Source organism: Furipterus horrens, unplaced genomic scaffold, assembly GCF_987537825.1.
Source record: "Furipterus horrens unplaced genomic scaffold, mFurHor1.1.pri manual_scaffold_6, whole genome shotgun sequence".
NCBI classification, from domain to species: domain Eukaryota; kingdom Metazoa; phylum Chordata; class Mammalia; order Chiroptera; family Furipteridae; genus Furipterus; species Furipterus horrens.
In genome coordinates, this window is record NW_028327176.1 from 163,856,357 (window position 1) to 163,872,170 (window position 15,814).

The window sequence follows — 15,814 nt, forward strand, 5'->3', positions numbered from 1 at the left end:
TGCTCTTCTTCTTCTCCTTCTGGAATTCCTATGATACAGATATTACTACGTTTCATGTTGTCCTGCAGCTGTCTTAGAACCTCTTCAGTCTTGTTCAGTCTTTTTTCATTTTGTTGCACTGTCTGGGAGTTTTTGTCTACATTGTCCTCCAGCTCGCTGATCCGATCTTCTGCTTCCTCTAGCCTGCTTTTAATTCCTTCTACTATGTTCTTCAATTCAGAGATCGTATTCTTCATTTCCTCTTGGCCCTTATTGATAGCTTCCATGTCCTTTTTCATGCTGGTGTAATTCTCAGTAAGTTCCTTGTAGTTTCCCTGGAGTTCTTTGTAGTTTCTGCTGAGCTCATTCAGCTTCTCCATAATCCATGTTTTAATTCCATATCTGATAGTTTGCTCCCCTCTATTTCATTTAGCACTCTTTCTGGGGATTCTACCTTTCCTTTTGATGGGGGGTTGTTTCTCTGTCTCCCCATTTTTGTGACTCCTATTGTTTGTTGGTGCTTCTTAGAATGATCTGCACTTCCTGGATCTGCCAATGGTAGCGTCAGATCACGTACCAGTCTGGCCCTAGGCAGCCTGTTAAAGACTTCCAGGGATCTACTGCCTTTGTCTGTCTTCTTTAGTTGTTAATCTACTCAATCTATGAGTAGCCATCAGGCTTAAGGACCATGGGTGTGGCAGCTTAATTCCTGTAGGCCGGGCTTTTATTTCCCCTCAGACTGACGCCACTTGGAGGGGAATGGTCTGCCTGCTGTACTGGGGCTGAGTCAGCACTGGCTGGTCCTGGGAGGAGGTCAGTGCAGCTTCCACTTACTCCTCCGCCATCTTGGATCTCCGTCTGTGTTGTCCTTGATGTTATTTGTTTAATCTGTCTGGTTGTATTTCAACTACTCTTTGGTGGGTCTTTTCCTCTGGTCAGTGGATTGAGAGTCACTCTTGAGATCTTTTGTGGAGGTGCTGCTAAAACGTAATCACACAACCCAGGCAAGAAACCCACACCCTCCAATATCTCCCCCAACTACAATCTCACTATAGGTTGCGAATGATCCCGTATTAATATACTTGTGGAGATATTGGGACTCTTATTTCATAGGGGAAACAGATAGGAGTTGTTTTAAATGAAGGAAGGGTAATTTCTGAGAGGGAAGTTGATAGAGTAATTATATTAGCAATTGGTATCAAGGCTATGTAAGACAGCAATTAACATTAACACTGTATGTTTGAAAAGGAGGAGAGGGTTACAGTGTGTAGTGAGAAAGTGGAAGTGTATAGTATTAGGATTATATAATAGGTACATGCTATATGTTTAGTGTGGAAGGGAGGATAGACACAACAGACATCCAGGCAGACAGATAGCCAAAAATTGAAGCAGAGGGCTGAGGGGGTTAGAAGGTAGGAAACAGATTGAGAAAGAATTTTTCAAGAATAAAAATAAAGAATAGAAATAGCAAGACAGGAAGAGAGAGAGAAAGTAGAGAAGAGAAGTGTAGGAAAGAGAACGAAAGAAGAAGGGGACGGAGAAGAGGGGGGACTGGATTAAAATTTAAAATATATATATATTATAAAAAAATTAGAAGATTAAAACATGATATAAAATAGCAAGATATAGAGAGAGAATATAGAGAGAGAGGAATAATAGATGGGAAAGGGAAGCAAGAATAATTGAATGGAGGGGGAGCGGGGGGCAAAATAAAGAAAAATATTAATAAAATTAAAAGTACTTAGAAAGAAGGGAAGAAAGAAAAGGATGAAGGAGGGAAAGAACATGGGGGGAGGGAAGAAAATCGAGAGGAAGAGGAGATATTAGGGAGGGAAAAATTGAAATTGAAGAGTTGACAAAAGATAGGATGAAGGAGAGAAATACAAGAGGGAGAGAAAGGAGAGAGGGGATGGGGAGGAAAGAGAAAGGGGGTAAGAAGGGGAGGGTGAAGGGGGAAGGGAATAGATTAGAATTAATATTTAAATATTAAAAGATTAGAATATAAAGTAGAATAGGGAGAAAGAAAGAAAGAGAAAGAATATTTATATGGAGAGAAGGAAAATAAGGGAAAGGGAAGGTAGAAAAACAAATGGAGACTGAAGGGGGACAAAATAAAGAAAGAAATTTAATAACATTGAAAGTGCTTAGCGCGGAGGAAGGAAATAGGAGAAAGGAAATGGAGGGAGGACGAGGATAAGGGGGAGGTAAGTGGATTAGAAGAAGGAAATAGGAAGGAAAGGGAGAGAACTTAAAATTAAAAAATTAACAAAGGATAGGATGAAGGGGAGACATGCTAAAGGGAGAGAAGGGAGGGAAGAGGAGGGGAGAAAAGGAGAGAGAATAAGAAAGGATGGGAGGGGCAGTTAGAGAGAGAGTGAGAAATAAAAGAATGAGAGAATTTTAACTCAATTTAACTTTTAGGCACAGTCTCTGGGTATTTTTGGTTTGTTTGTTCTTTGTTTTTCCTTCCCTCCTTCCTGGGTCCACCCCTATTCAAAATTCCATGGGTTTCAAATCTTTTCTGGTTGGTTGGCTGGCTGTGGGAAGGTCCTGCTTGATTTTGGGGTTGCTCATCTTTTAGTCGTGGGCTTACCGCCGCTCTGCTGTGAGCTGCGTTTAGTTGTCCCCTCCTGAGGCACCCTCAGCCCTCCTCAGGCTTGTCCAGCTACTCCTTCCCCCTGTTGGTCCAGCCTGTGCCTGCCAGCAATCCCCGCCCTGCCTCCAGTCATGTCTCTATTCCCAGGCTACAGCTTCTGCTCTCATCCCTGTCTATATGCCTGCGCACCCTATCTCTCTCCCTGACCGTCCCTTTGTTCTGCTGGACTCTGGCACAGTCGGTCAAAGTGCCAGGCCCAGTGGTGCTCTCCTGCCCAGGACCTCTCCCCTAGTCTGGAGCTTTGCAGTGGCTTTCCCCCATGGGCTCTTCTCCTTCCCCCCAAACTGTCTCTTTTCTGAGCTACAGCTTCCGCTGGCTTCCCTGTCTATAGGCCTGCGCGCTCTATCTCTCTCCCCACCCCGGTACTGTCCCTTTGTTCTGCAGGACTCTAGTGTGGTTGGTCAACGTGGCACTCTCCTACCCAGGAGCTCTCCACCAGTCTGGAGCTCCGCAGCGGCCTTTCCACGTGCGGGCCCTCCTCTCCACCCCACAACTGTCTCCACTCCTGAGCCACTGACTCCGCTCAACTCCCTGCCTACTTGCCTGCATGTGCTCTCTCTCCCTCTACCCCAGAACCATCCCCTTGTTCCGCGGGACTCTAGCGTGACCAGTCATAGCACTGGGTCCAGTGGGGCTCTCCTACCTAGGACCTCTCCCTGGTCTGGAGCTCTGCAGTGGCTTTCCCACTTGGGCTCTTCTCTTTGCCCCAAACCTGTCTCTATTCTGAGCTACAACTTCCACTGGCTTCCCTGTCTATAGGCCTGCGTGCTCTATTTCTCTCCCCGCCCCAGCACCGTCCCTTTGTTCTGCAGGATTCTAGCGCAATTGCTCAAAGCGCAGGGGGCATGCACTGCTCTCCTGCTCAGGAACTCTCCCCCGGTCCAGAGTTCTGCAGCAGCTTTTCTGTGCGGCCGGTCTCCTTGCCCCAAAACTGTCCCTTTGTTCTGTAGGGCCCTAGCGCAAGTGCTGCGTGCACCTGGAGTGCTGAGCTTTCGGGTGAAGGTTGCAGCTGAGGAGTTTTCTCTCTAGACTCAGATCACACAGTTTCTCCCAGTCCTGGTTGTTCACTGTTCTCCCACTCTTCTGGCTTTTTCAGCCGAATCCCCTCCCTAACTCACTACAAGAATTTACTTATCGGTATGCCCCTAGCAGGGGCAGCCTCCAAGCAGCTCTCAGTTATTGAGCCCTCGGGCTTGGTACTGCAGACGCACCGGGTCTCGGAATGACTCAGCCTGCAGTGCGTGGTAAAACCCTCCACCCCCCTCCACGCTGCTCCCACACTCTCCTCCCTGTTCACACTATCAGAGATCCACACTCACTCAGTCACTCCTCTCCGCGTTTGCTCCTGAAGTCTCTCCGTAACAGGAGCGAGCAGAGAACACTGCCCCTACTCCGACGCCATCTTCCTCCCCCCCTGCTTTCTTTTAGATCAAGTATCATTTTTTATTTTATTGATTCCTACCATTGACTTATTTATTACCTTTTCCTTTTTATTTAATTGTTTAGTGATAGCTTTAGATATTACAATATGTCAACATTGAAAATAATGTTTTTTACTCAAGTACAGTCTAAAAACCATAAAACTGTATATATCCATTCTTCTCTCCTGTTCTTTGTGCTATTTTTGTTATAATTTTATTCCATGAATGCTTTAAACTACATAACACATTGTTATTGTTTGGGCTTTAAATACTCATTTTATATATACATATATATGTTTATTTAATTATTTTTATTGTTTTTCTATTAAAGTTGTCCCATTCCCCCCACCCCATTGTTCTCCCCTACCCCGCCCACCTCCCCCCTCTCCCATGGTCAGTCCCCACCTTGTTGTCCACCTTGTTGTCCACGTCCATGGGTCATTTATACTGTTCCTTGGCTAAGCCTTTCCCCTTCTTTACCCCCTTCCCCCCCACCACCCTGGTCACTATCAGTCTGTTCCTTATTTACATGCCTCTGGTTCTATTTTGCTCATTTGTTTGTTTTGTTCATTAGCTTCCTGTATTAGGTGAGATATATTTTAGAAGATGTGAAAAAATTAGTTAAAATAAGATATCTATCTTTCAACTATACATTATTTCAGATTCTTTTCATTCATTAGTTAAAATTCAAACTCCCTTTACTATCATTTTCCACCTGCCTGAATACGTTTTTTTTTTCCATTTTTTGTCATTCGTGTCAATAGCAATGAATTTTTTCAATGTTATTAGTCTGAAAAAAGTTATATGTTGCTTTAGCATTTGAAACATATTTCTACTGGCTAAAGAATTCTAAATTGACCATGTCTTATATCAGTAATTTGTGAAGGGTGCTCCATTCACTTTTTCTGGCTTCGATTGTTTCTGTTGTTATTTTTGGATATGTTTCATTATATAATACTTTTTCTGGCTGCTATTAAGACTTTCTCATTTTATCTAGCTTTCTGTAATTTGATTATGATATGACTTAACATGGTTTTCTGAGTTATTTTATTGATCATCTTGGATCAGTGGATTTTTAGCTTTAATCAAATTTGGAAAATGTTTACTTATTATATCTTCAAATGTTATTATGACACTCTCCACACCCAATCCCTTTCCTATGGAGTTCCAATTACATATATATTAAACTGCTAGATATTGTTCTTGTGGGTATTGTTTGTTTTGTTTTTTCAATCTATTTTTCCTCTCTATGCTACATTGTAGCTAGTTTCTATTGCTATGTCTAGTCTGGTCTTAATTCCATATTGTGCACCGTTCATTTCTGATATTGTATTTTCATCTCTAAAATATCCACGTGGGATGTTTTTATACTATCTATATAAAAGACTTCACTCTTCATCATTTCATGTTCTGCTCTAACATCTTGAACACGTGGATCATATTTATAAGAGCTGTTTATATACCATTGCTAATTTCATCATCTCTATTATTTCAGGATCAATATCTATTGATTTATTTTTCTCATTGTTATGGGTCATATATTTCAACTCATTTGCTGAAAACTTTTAATTTTAATTTTAATTAGTATAGGACGTTGTGAATTTTATAGTACCAGTTACTCTATTTGTTATATTTCTTTAAGTTGTGGTGAATTTTATTCTGTCATGATACTTATAAGATGTAAATTTTAAGTAACTTATATAATCAATTAGATCATTTTGAGTCTATTATATTTTATTATAATGTGTGTGTAGTGTAAAAACTAAAAGTTCAAGTGCTACCTTTAACATCTTTGACCTTCCCATGACCCAAATGCTTAGTTGTGAATTCTGCTCTCATTAGATATGTCTTCCACCCTTTAGGAAGGCTGCCATCTGGTTAGTTTCCTTATCAGTTGGAACAGCTGCTCTGCACTTGTTTTTCTTTTTTCTTTTCTTTTTTTTAAAGTATATTTTATTGATTATTTTGTTACAGTAGTTATAATTTTTCCCCTTTGCTCCCCTTTGCCCAGTATCCCCCTTCCCTCCAGCAATCCCATCCCCCTTAGTTCATGTCCATGGGTCATGCATACAAGTTCTTTGGCTTCACCCTTTCCTATATCATTCTTAACTTCCCCCTGTCTATTTTGTACCAGTCAATTGTGCTTCTTAATCCCTGCACCATATCCCCATTTCTCTCCTCCACTTACCAGCTGATAACACTCCAGATGATTCCCCATACCTATGATTCTGTTTCTATTATGGTTTGCTTAGTTGGATTTTATTTTTATTTTTTAAATTTATTTATTGATAGCTGTGACTTTGTTGTCATTTTAGTGTTCATAGTTTTGATGTTCTTTTTCTTAAGTAAAGTCCCTTTGACATTTCATATAATGGCTTGGTGATGATGAACTCCTTTAGCTTCACTATGTCTGGGAAGCACTTCATCTGCCCTTCCATTACAAATAATAGCTTTGCTGGATAGAGTAGTCCTGGTTGCAGGTTGCCTTTCATCACATTGAATACTGCTTGCCAGTCCCTTCCTGCCTGCAAAGTGTCCTCTGAGAAATCATCTGACAGTCCTATAGGCACCCCCCTGTAGGCAACTCTCCACCTCTCTGTTGCTGCCCCCAGGACTCGGTCTTTATCTTTCACCTTTGGCATCTCAATCATAATGTGTCCTGGTGTGGTCCCCTCTGGGTCCAGCTCGCCTGGGACCTTCTGTGCTTCCCGGACCTGTATGTCGATCTCCTTCGCAAAATTTGGGAACTATTCCTCATTTTTTTCAATTCTTGCTTCCTCATTCTGCACTAGTTGACTGTTTTTTTCTTCCTTATGTTCCAAGTCATTGATTTGAACCCCGGTTTCCTTCCCTTCACCATTGATTTTGTGTGGATTTTCCTTCATTTTACCTAGCATAGCCTTCACTTCTTCTCTCATGTGTTTGCCATACTCAGGCATATCTGTCAAGCCTGTGAGCATCTTTATCTCCAGTGTTTTTAATTCTGCATCTGTTAGGTTGTTTATCTCCTCATCTGTTAGGTTGTCTATCTCCTGATCACTTAGTTCTCCAACTGGAACATTGATCCGTTCGCCATTTTGGGCCATACTTCTCTGTCTCCTCATTCTGACAGGCTCCTGTGTTTGTTTGCCTCTATGTCTTAGGTAGAGCTGTCGCTCCTGTCATATTGTAAGGGGCAGAGCCTTAGGGATTGTCAGTACAGGGCAACCTGTTTCACCACATTGTGGCGCTGTATGTGGCAAAGGGGTCTGAAAGGGAACGATGCTGCCTGTCCAGCACTCGTCCCATTTCCAGGCACCTTTCCCACTTCCACACTGGACTGGCAACCCTCTAGCTGCTTCCCTGACTGTTGTTCCCGAGTGGTTGGATCTGCAGATGTTCTAGGACCATGGGGGCCCTTTAGACAAGCGGGACTCTGCTGAGAGACCAGCAGTTTCTGCCCCCACCCCAAACCCCACTGGTCTGCACAGTCAGAAGCAATGAGGCTTCATTTTCCCTGGTGCTGGGACCATGAGCTGTGAAGTCCAGTGAGGAGCTTGAAATGCTCCCCAGGTGTCCCTCCTGACTTTTTAAAACGTATGACTGCACTTTCTGCTGGCCTGCTGCTGCCGCCGCTGCTGCCACCACCACACCACATCTTGTCTGCCCCGGCTCCACCCCATTTACCTATCTGGATGAGCATTTCTTCTTTATATCTTTGTTTGCTGGACTTCTATGCAATTTGATTTTCTAGAACTTCTTCTTGTTTTTAGTGTTAAGGTAGTTGTATTCCTTCTTAGTTGTGGAGGGGGACATAGCGTGTCTGACTATGCCTCCATCTTGGCAAGAAGTTCTGCACTTGTTTTTCAACCTAACATGTTTTACCTCATTGCCAGCTCACATAATTTTGTCAGTCATAATTTTGACAATGCTATATTACATATGACAAATACAAGTCAATCATAGCATCCTCTAAGGACCAAGGGACATGTCTGTTATTTCAATACTTACCTCCAACAACCCCTTTGGAGTTAGTTTGCTTCCCAGTGCAACCTCCATGTGGCCCTGCATGGCATGTGGTGTCCACTCCCAAGCTGTGAATATATATGGCCAATAAATTGCCTCCACACTCTTTTGTTCATTGTTGGGTACCACATGTCTGGTAGTCTCATACTATTTAGGATGGAGACTCTTCCTTCACCAACAGGGTAAATAGGATGTCATCAGAACAGTGTTCAAAACAGCCTTCCATCTAGGGTTAATGTAGCCCCATTAAAATGGTGCCTTTGAGAATTCTATCTGATAAACTTTACATTATGCCACCTTTACACATTTGCTGGTAGAAAATGAACAAAAATCCCAATATTGTGTGATTCCTAGGAATTATTCTGCCTATTTCTTCATGGGGGGGGCATTCTTTCTGTGATCTTTAGGTAGTTTTCCTCTTATGTATAGAACACTTCTCAGCTAAGACTCAAGAGATCCTTCTAAAAATGTCAGAAACTCTTTTCTTTGTGGGTTGTTATTGTTGTATTTTTCTCATCAACAAATTCTAGCCCACTTGGCCTCCCCAAACTGTGACTTTTTTTTTTTTCATTAACTTATCAAGATTCTTGGTCTTTGTTTGGATTCCTATGTCTGTACTGCTGTGTGAAACTGTCTCTAAGTAATAAACTGGTAAAATCATACAGCTCACACTGTTTTTTTCCCTTCTCTCAGGGGTCACAGTCCTATACTGTTTGCTGTCCAATATCTGCAGTCTTTTATTTCTCCTGTGTCTTTTTTTGTAGTTGTTTAAGGCAATGGATGTGGGTAAAATCTAGTCCTCTTCATCTCAACTGGAAGAGACAGCTCTAATTTGAAATTTAAAGTGTACTTTTAAACAAATAATTATGCCCTCATAATTTTTTCAAATTTCTATTTTTCAAATACAATTAAAAGTTAATTTCTCCTTTAAAAATATGAAAATGTATAGATGTGTGAAGAACTTTGTTTTTAAATATAACTTTAAAGCCCTGACAATTGTTGATTCTTACCAAGCTGTGCATGTTATTTCTCAGCAATGTTTCCTATTTTCTTCAATTCCATCCTGTAGATCTCTTGTAATCATTTATCTCCAGATTAAAATGTTTTTGCTATGTAATCCATCTAGCTCCATTCTCAGCCCTATTTTAGAGGTCTTTCTCATCAGTATCAACAAGATTGCTTTTTACCACTATTTTCACTATATTATCTTTCCCCAAAACAAAAAATGTCTTTCTAATGTCTACATAATTAACTCAAAATTTTAAAATTGAAACTATCTTATAAATTATACTACAAACAAATGTTAATTATTAATAGAAATATACTCAGCCTACATTTAAAAACTTTAACTTATTTCCTCTGATAGTATCAGTCACAGGCTATGTTTAGCTTCCTGTTTTGTTTTCTTTTTTAAATTTTCAGTATTTGAATTTGCTGTTTTAGATAAAAAAATTCTCCACATTTTTGATCTAACATTTATTGAATGTTTACTATCATATTTGTCAAGTGCTATATTACATTTGACAAATAAGAGTACATACATAAATAGATGATATATAGTCGTCGTCGGCAGCCGTCCGTCTCGAGAGACGATGGTGTAGCTACTTAAGAGTCTATCTGCACCGCCGAGAATGGCTGTGCAGTCCAACTCGGGAGTGACACGGTATCTGTCTCCTCCTGTGTTGAATTGACATCTTGTGATGACACTGGAGTGTCCTCTCCAGTGAAGCTGAAGCTACAGAGCCTGGGCAGGGTGATATGGAGGGTCTGCTGTTGCCCATGCAGCAGACCCCCCCCTCTCTTCGCAGCTGAAGGGTCCAAGGGAAAGACGGAGTCAATACAGCTTGGCTTCAGGTGCGCCGCAGGAGTTGCCGGTGTTGACTACAACGTCGAACCGCCTTAGGGACTCCGGCTCCGGATTTTCTGTCGGGGTTTACTCCCTTAGCCTTTCCCCTGAAGAGGTATGCCGCAAGGCAGCGGAGGTTTTTTGGAGTCAGAGTTTTCCTTCTCTGATGTGCCCTGACTGGAAGATCGAACCAGCGACACTTAGCTCGCAGGCCGACGCTCAATCCACTGAGCCAAACCAGCCAGGGGGGTCTTTCTAAAGTAGATTTCCAATAAAGGCACACACACACACACACACACACATTGGCAATGTATTAACTGCAAAATAAGTTTCAAAATCTAGGGTCATAAACCAGGTATCTGAGGCACCAAGTAAAAAAAATATTGATGTGAGAATCTGGTTAGGGTACACACAGAGACTACGGAAATGTGGAGAGTGCATACCCTGCCCTAAGACATTCAAATTTAATTACAAATCAGTATAGCTATGAACAAGAATGCTACCAGTTCCTTCACTCTAAACCTCCCTTCTAGACCTCTTTCAACTAAAACATGGCATGCTTAGAATGATACTGTTTCAATGTTTTTTGATCATGCCATTCTTTCTCCCAGGCATTCCTTTCCCTGGTAAATCTACCCGAATTAACCTCTTCTTCTCTTGTGTGGTATATATATATATATATATGTATATATATATATATATACATATATATATATATATCGTCGGCGGCGGCGGCGGCAGCCGTCCGTCTCGAGAGACGATGGCGTAGCTTCTTGAGAGTCTATCTGCACCGCCGAGAATGGCTGTGCAGTCCGACTCGGGAGTGACAATCCCTGCCGCACTTGTTACAGGTGAAGGCAGATGGCCGTTGTTGCTGCTGTTGACGCTGCTTCCGCCTCGATCTTTTCTGGACCGCCTCCTCATTGCGCGCAGCCTCTGCACATGACGTACCTTGCCTGACCGCGAGCCTCCAGGCTAGGCGGTCGTCTGCTTGAACTTCCCATGTGTTGAGATTGATGGAGCATTGTGTCATGTCCTTTTTGCAGATGTCTTTGAACCGCAGTTTTGGGCGCCCTGTCATCCTCTTGCCTTCTGCTAGCTCGCCGTAGAGGAGGTCTTTGGGGATACGGCCTGCATCCATTCTTTTGACATGGCCGAGCCACCTGAGGCGTCTCTCGCTAAGAACTGCATGCAAACTGCTCATGTTGGCTCGCTTCAGCACCTCGGTGTTGGGGACCTTATCCTGCCAGGCGACATGCAGGACGCGTCGCAGGCACCTCATGTGGAAGCTGTTGAGTTTCCTTTCGTGCCTTGCGTAGGTGGTCCACGTCTCGCTGCCATAGAGGAGAGTGCTGAGTACGCAGGCTTGGTAGATGCGCAGTCTGGTTTTCTCAGTGAGGCTGGAATTGTTCCACGCTTGCCGGTTCAGTCTGGCCATAACTGTGGCTGCCCTGGCGATTCTCCGGTTGACCTCCAAGTCGACTGACAGAGAGCTCAAGATGGTGGACCCGTGGTAAGTGAAATCGTTGACAACCTCCAGGGTGTACCCGTCAATGGTGATGCATGGGGGAGTCCCCGTGCCTTGAGCCATAACATTTGTCTTCGTCAGGCTGATGGCTAGTCCGAACTCCTTGCATGCGTGGGAAAGGCAAGTGACTAGCTGCTGGAGTCCCTCTTCGGAGTGTGATGTCAAAGCTGCGTCGTCGGCGAAGAGCATCTCACGGATGAGCACCTCTTTGACTTTGTTCTTGGCTCGTAGACGGGCCAGGTTGTAGAGCTTGCCATCGGATCTGGTGTGAATGAAGACACCCTCGCTGCAGTCCTTAAAGGCGTATTGGAGGAGCATGGAGAAGAAGATTCCGAACAGCGTAGGCGCGAGGACGCAGCCCTGCTTTACTCCGCTGCTGACTGGGAAGGCCTCAGAGGTTGCGCCGTTGTAGGACACCGTGCTGTGCATGTTGTCGTGAAAGGACATGACCACAGCAAGCAGATGTGGTGGACAGCCAATCTTCCGTAGCAAGCTGAAGAGTCCGCTTCGACTGACCAGCTCAAACGCCTTCGTGAGGTCGATAAAGGCGAGGTAGAGTGGTTTATGCTGCTCGTGACACTTCTCCTGCAGCTGGCGTAGGGAGAAGATCATGTCCACTGTTGAGCGGCCAGCTCTGAAGCCACACTGGGACTCTGGGTAGACGCGGGAAGCAAGGGTCTGCAGGCGGGCAAGAGCGACCCGGGCGAATACTTTGCCGACGACGCTGAGGAGAGAGATGCCCCGGTAGTTGTTGCAGTCGCTGCGGTCTCCTTTGTTCTTGTACATGGTGATAATGTTGGCATCTCTCATATCCTGGGGGATGTAACCCTCCTTCCAGCAGCGACAGAGTAGATGGTGGAGCGGCTGTAGCAGGACTGGTTTCCCGCTCTTTAGGATTTCTGGAGGGATTCCGTCGCTTCCTGGTGCTTTCCCACAAGCGAGGCGGTCGATGGCTTTGCTGAGCTCTGCTGCAGTAGGTGGGGTGTCTAGCTCCTCCATGACTGGTAGGTCTGGGATGGCGTTAAGAGCAGTGTCTGTTATGGTGTTCTTCGTTGCGTACAGCTCGAGGTAGTGCTCGGTCCACCGCCGCATTTGCTGTTCCTGGTCAGTGATGACCTCACCTGTCTTGGACTTAAGGGGGGCGATCTTGGAGGGGATTGGGCCTGTTGCCTTCTTGATACCCTCATACATTCCTCGTGCGTTGCCTATATCGGCGGCTTCCTGAATGCTTCTGCACAGGTTTAGCCAAGAGGTGTTGGCACAGTGGTGGGCGGTCTTCTGGACTTTGTTCCTGGCAGCCCCTAGAGCTTGAAGTGTACTGGGAGTGGGCGTGACCTTGTAAGCCAGTAGGGCCTTCCTCTTAGCCTCGATCACGGGTTCCATTTCTTCCCAGTGAGCCTCGTACCAGTCAGCGTTCTTCCGCTCTTTCTTCCCGTAAGCAATAATGGCGGAGTTGTATATGGCGTCGCGGAGACGTGGCCAATTGGATTCGATAATGTCATCTGCCGCCACTCCACTCCCTCGCCGAGTGCATCTTCCATCTTGTTGATGAATTGCTGGGTCTTAACTGGGTTGCTGGCACAACTGGTGTTGATGCGTGGGCGACCCTTCATCTTGGAGTGGTGCAACCTCTTCGGCATTATGCGCACCTTGCTTACCACGAGGGCATGGTCCGTGTCGCAGTCTGCACTGTGGTAGCTGCGGGTGAGGAGGGTGCTGCCAATATCCATTCTTCTGGTGATGACGAGGTCAAGCTGGTGTCAATGGCGGGAGCGGGGGTGCCTCCATGACACCTGGTGGATCTCTTTGCACTTGAAGAATGTGTTTGTCACGCACAGGCCGTGGTGACACGAAAGCTCAAGCAGTCGCTGACCATTTTCATTGATCTTTCCTCTCCCAAAGTTTCCAAGGCAGGTGGGCCAGGCCGTGTGGTCGGCTCCTACTCTTGCGTTGAAGTCTCCAAGGAGATAGAGAGCGTTACTTCTGGGGATCTTGGATAACGCTTCGTCCAGTGCATGGTAGAACTGTTCTTTCTCTTCGATGGTGGCGCAGAGGGTTGGGGCGTACGCGCTAAGAATGCTCACTGGGCCGAAAGTTGTTGACAATCGGAGGGTAAGTAATCTCTCTGTGCCTCCTGTGGGTGGCTCTATGGAGTTAACAAGCGTGTTCTTCACAGCAAACCCAACACCGTGCTGTCTTGGTTGGTCCGGAGACTTCCCTTGCCAGTAGAAGGTGTAGTTGGTTTCTCTGATAGTTCCGTTGTCGGCCAACCGGGTCTCCTGTAGAGCCGCAATGTCGATGTTTAGTCGTGCCAGTTCCCTATCAATGACAGCGGTTTTCCTGGCACCCTTGATCCACGGAAGGTCTGCAGTAAGTCCGGGGCACATGGTCCTGATGTTCCAGCTAGCGAGGCGAAGAGCCGGAGGCTTCTTTCTTGTTGTTTGCTTGGAATTAACTGGTGCGGGTGTTTTGTGGCCCACTTTTCGAGAGGCGCCTCTCTGATCCCCACGCACCCAGTGGGGCAGGCGAGCCATGGCGAGACGGCACCTAATTGGCTGGGGCTGCCCAGCTTGAGGCGGGCGGTAGCTGTCCAGTGAGGTGCGATGACCTCTCCCACCATCAGAGGAGACCCCTGGCGCTCGTTTCCTTCGCCAATCGGATGAGCTTATAACCGGTATCTGATATATAGTATAGGGTTATATATAATATAGTTATTAAGCACTTTACATATAAAATAATGTTTAGTTTTAAAAACAACCCTATAAAAAAGATTTTACAACTATATTTTATAGTTAAGTAAATAGATACAATGAGTGTGTAATACACATATCTGAGATGTATATAGGGTTTCTGTAATTCCAGAATTGATCAATTGATCATCTTAACCATTATATATATAAAATAGGTAATGTATCTGTGTGTGTGTATATATATATATATATATATATATATATATATATATATATATATATATACACATTTAGCCATACACACACACACACACACACACACATATATGATTCCATTTTTATTTATTTATGGAATCTGGAAACAAATTATAATTCAAGCAAAAAATATAGATAAAAATGAAGTGGTACATAAAGATGAAGGATAAAAGCCACAATGACTATTTAGTACTTATGTAGCTTCATATCCCATTTTAACTCCTATATATTATACCAGTTATTAAACAATTTTGTTTAACTACCATTTGAATAAATATCATTTAAATACCATTAAACTCTAACACAAAATAATTAAAGAAAACATTTTTAGAAGCACAACAGAAACTAGGAAATGTACTATGTCATTCTCAGTTCATGAATGGTCAAGTAAGTCAAAAATTAAAAGTATAGGCATAACCAAATAATCTCTCATTAATAAGACTTATATAGCTATGTATTGGCTACATTTTACATAAATGACATGACCTTTCAAGCATCCTTACAATAGAAAATTTTTTGATTGCATGATTTTGTACAAATAAAACCTCAGTAAATTAAAAAGATATAGAATAACAAAGAACAATGCTACAGATAGAAACTAAGAAAATGATATTCAAAATGTATACCATTAAAAAATTCTTCACAAGTCTTAAGTACTTTTATAAAGTCAATACAAAATAAACAAGAAAATAAAATGTCCAATCCAAAAGATTTAAAAAAGGTATAGTAAAAAGAAAATACAAGAAAAATATAGATGTAACAAATTAATAAAGCTAAAAGTTGGAATTTTTTCATCTTAGCAAGAAGGAATTAATGACAGAATTGGAAAGCAGAAGAGTGTGAGCAAAACTTTGAGCTGAGCTGGTATCATAGATGGTTTCCTTCTGACTATAAAGAGAATTCTGGATATTTTTAAATGGCTTAGTACAACTCCTACCTTGAGAGGACAAACTCCAGGAACCATAAACATAAAATAAAGTAATAATAAATGGGAATATAAATCTGAAGTCAGGGATCATGGAGTGTTTAACCAGATATCTATCAGGAGGGGCTAAGACTGGGTTCTAAGACAAATAGTAAGAGTGAAGTGGGACAAAATATTGACAAAGAAAATAACACACGTCCCTCTGTATGTTGGTGGAAATCAAGTCTCTGGGTAGGGGCATTTCACATCCCCCTGTCCAGGTGTCCTGTGACTCAGTTAAGCGAGCTGGACTTGCTAACGCCGGCAGCTGCAAGCTGTTTCAGGCCACTGAGCTATGGTATCCTGAGAACAAAGAGACTTTGCTGAGTATTCCATTACTCCCTTGTCCTATCATCTTGTTTGGAACTTAGCCTTAAGGACTTACAGTTCTGTTTTGTACTTAAGTAGTTAATGTTTGAACCCGAGTATCCTGTTTTCTCCTTAAGCGATAGGATGTGTATCCTAAAATT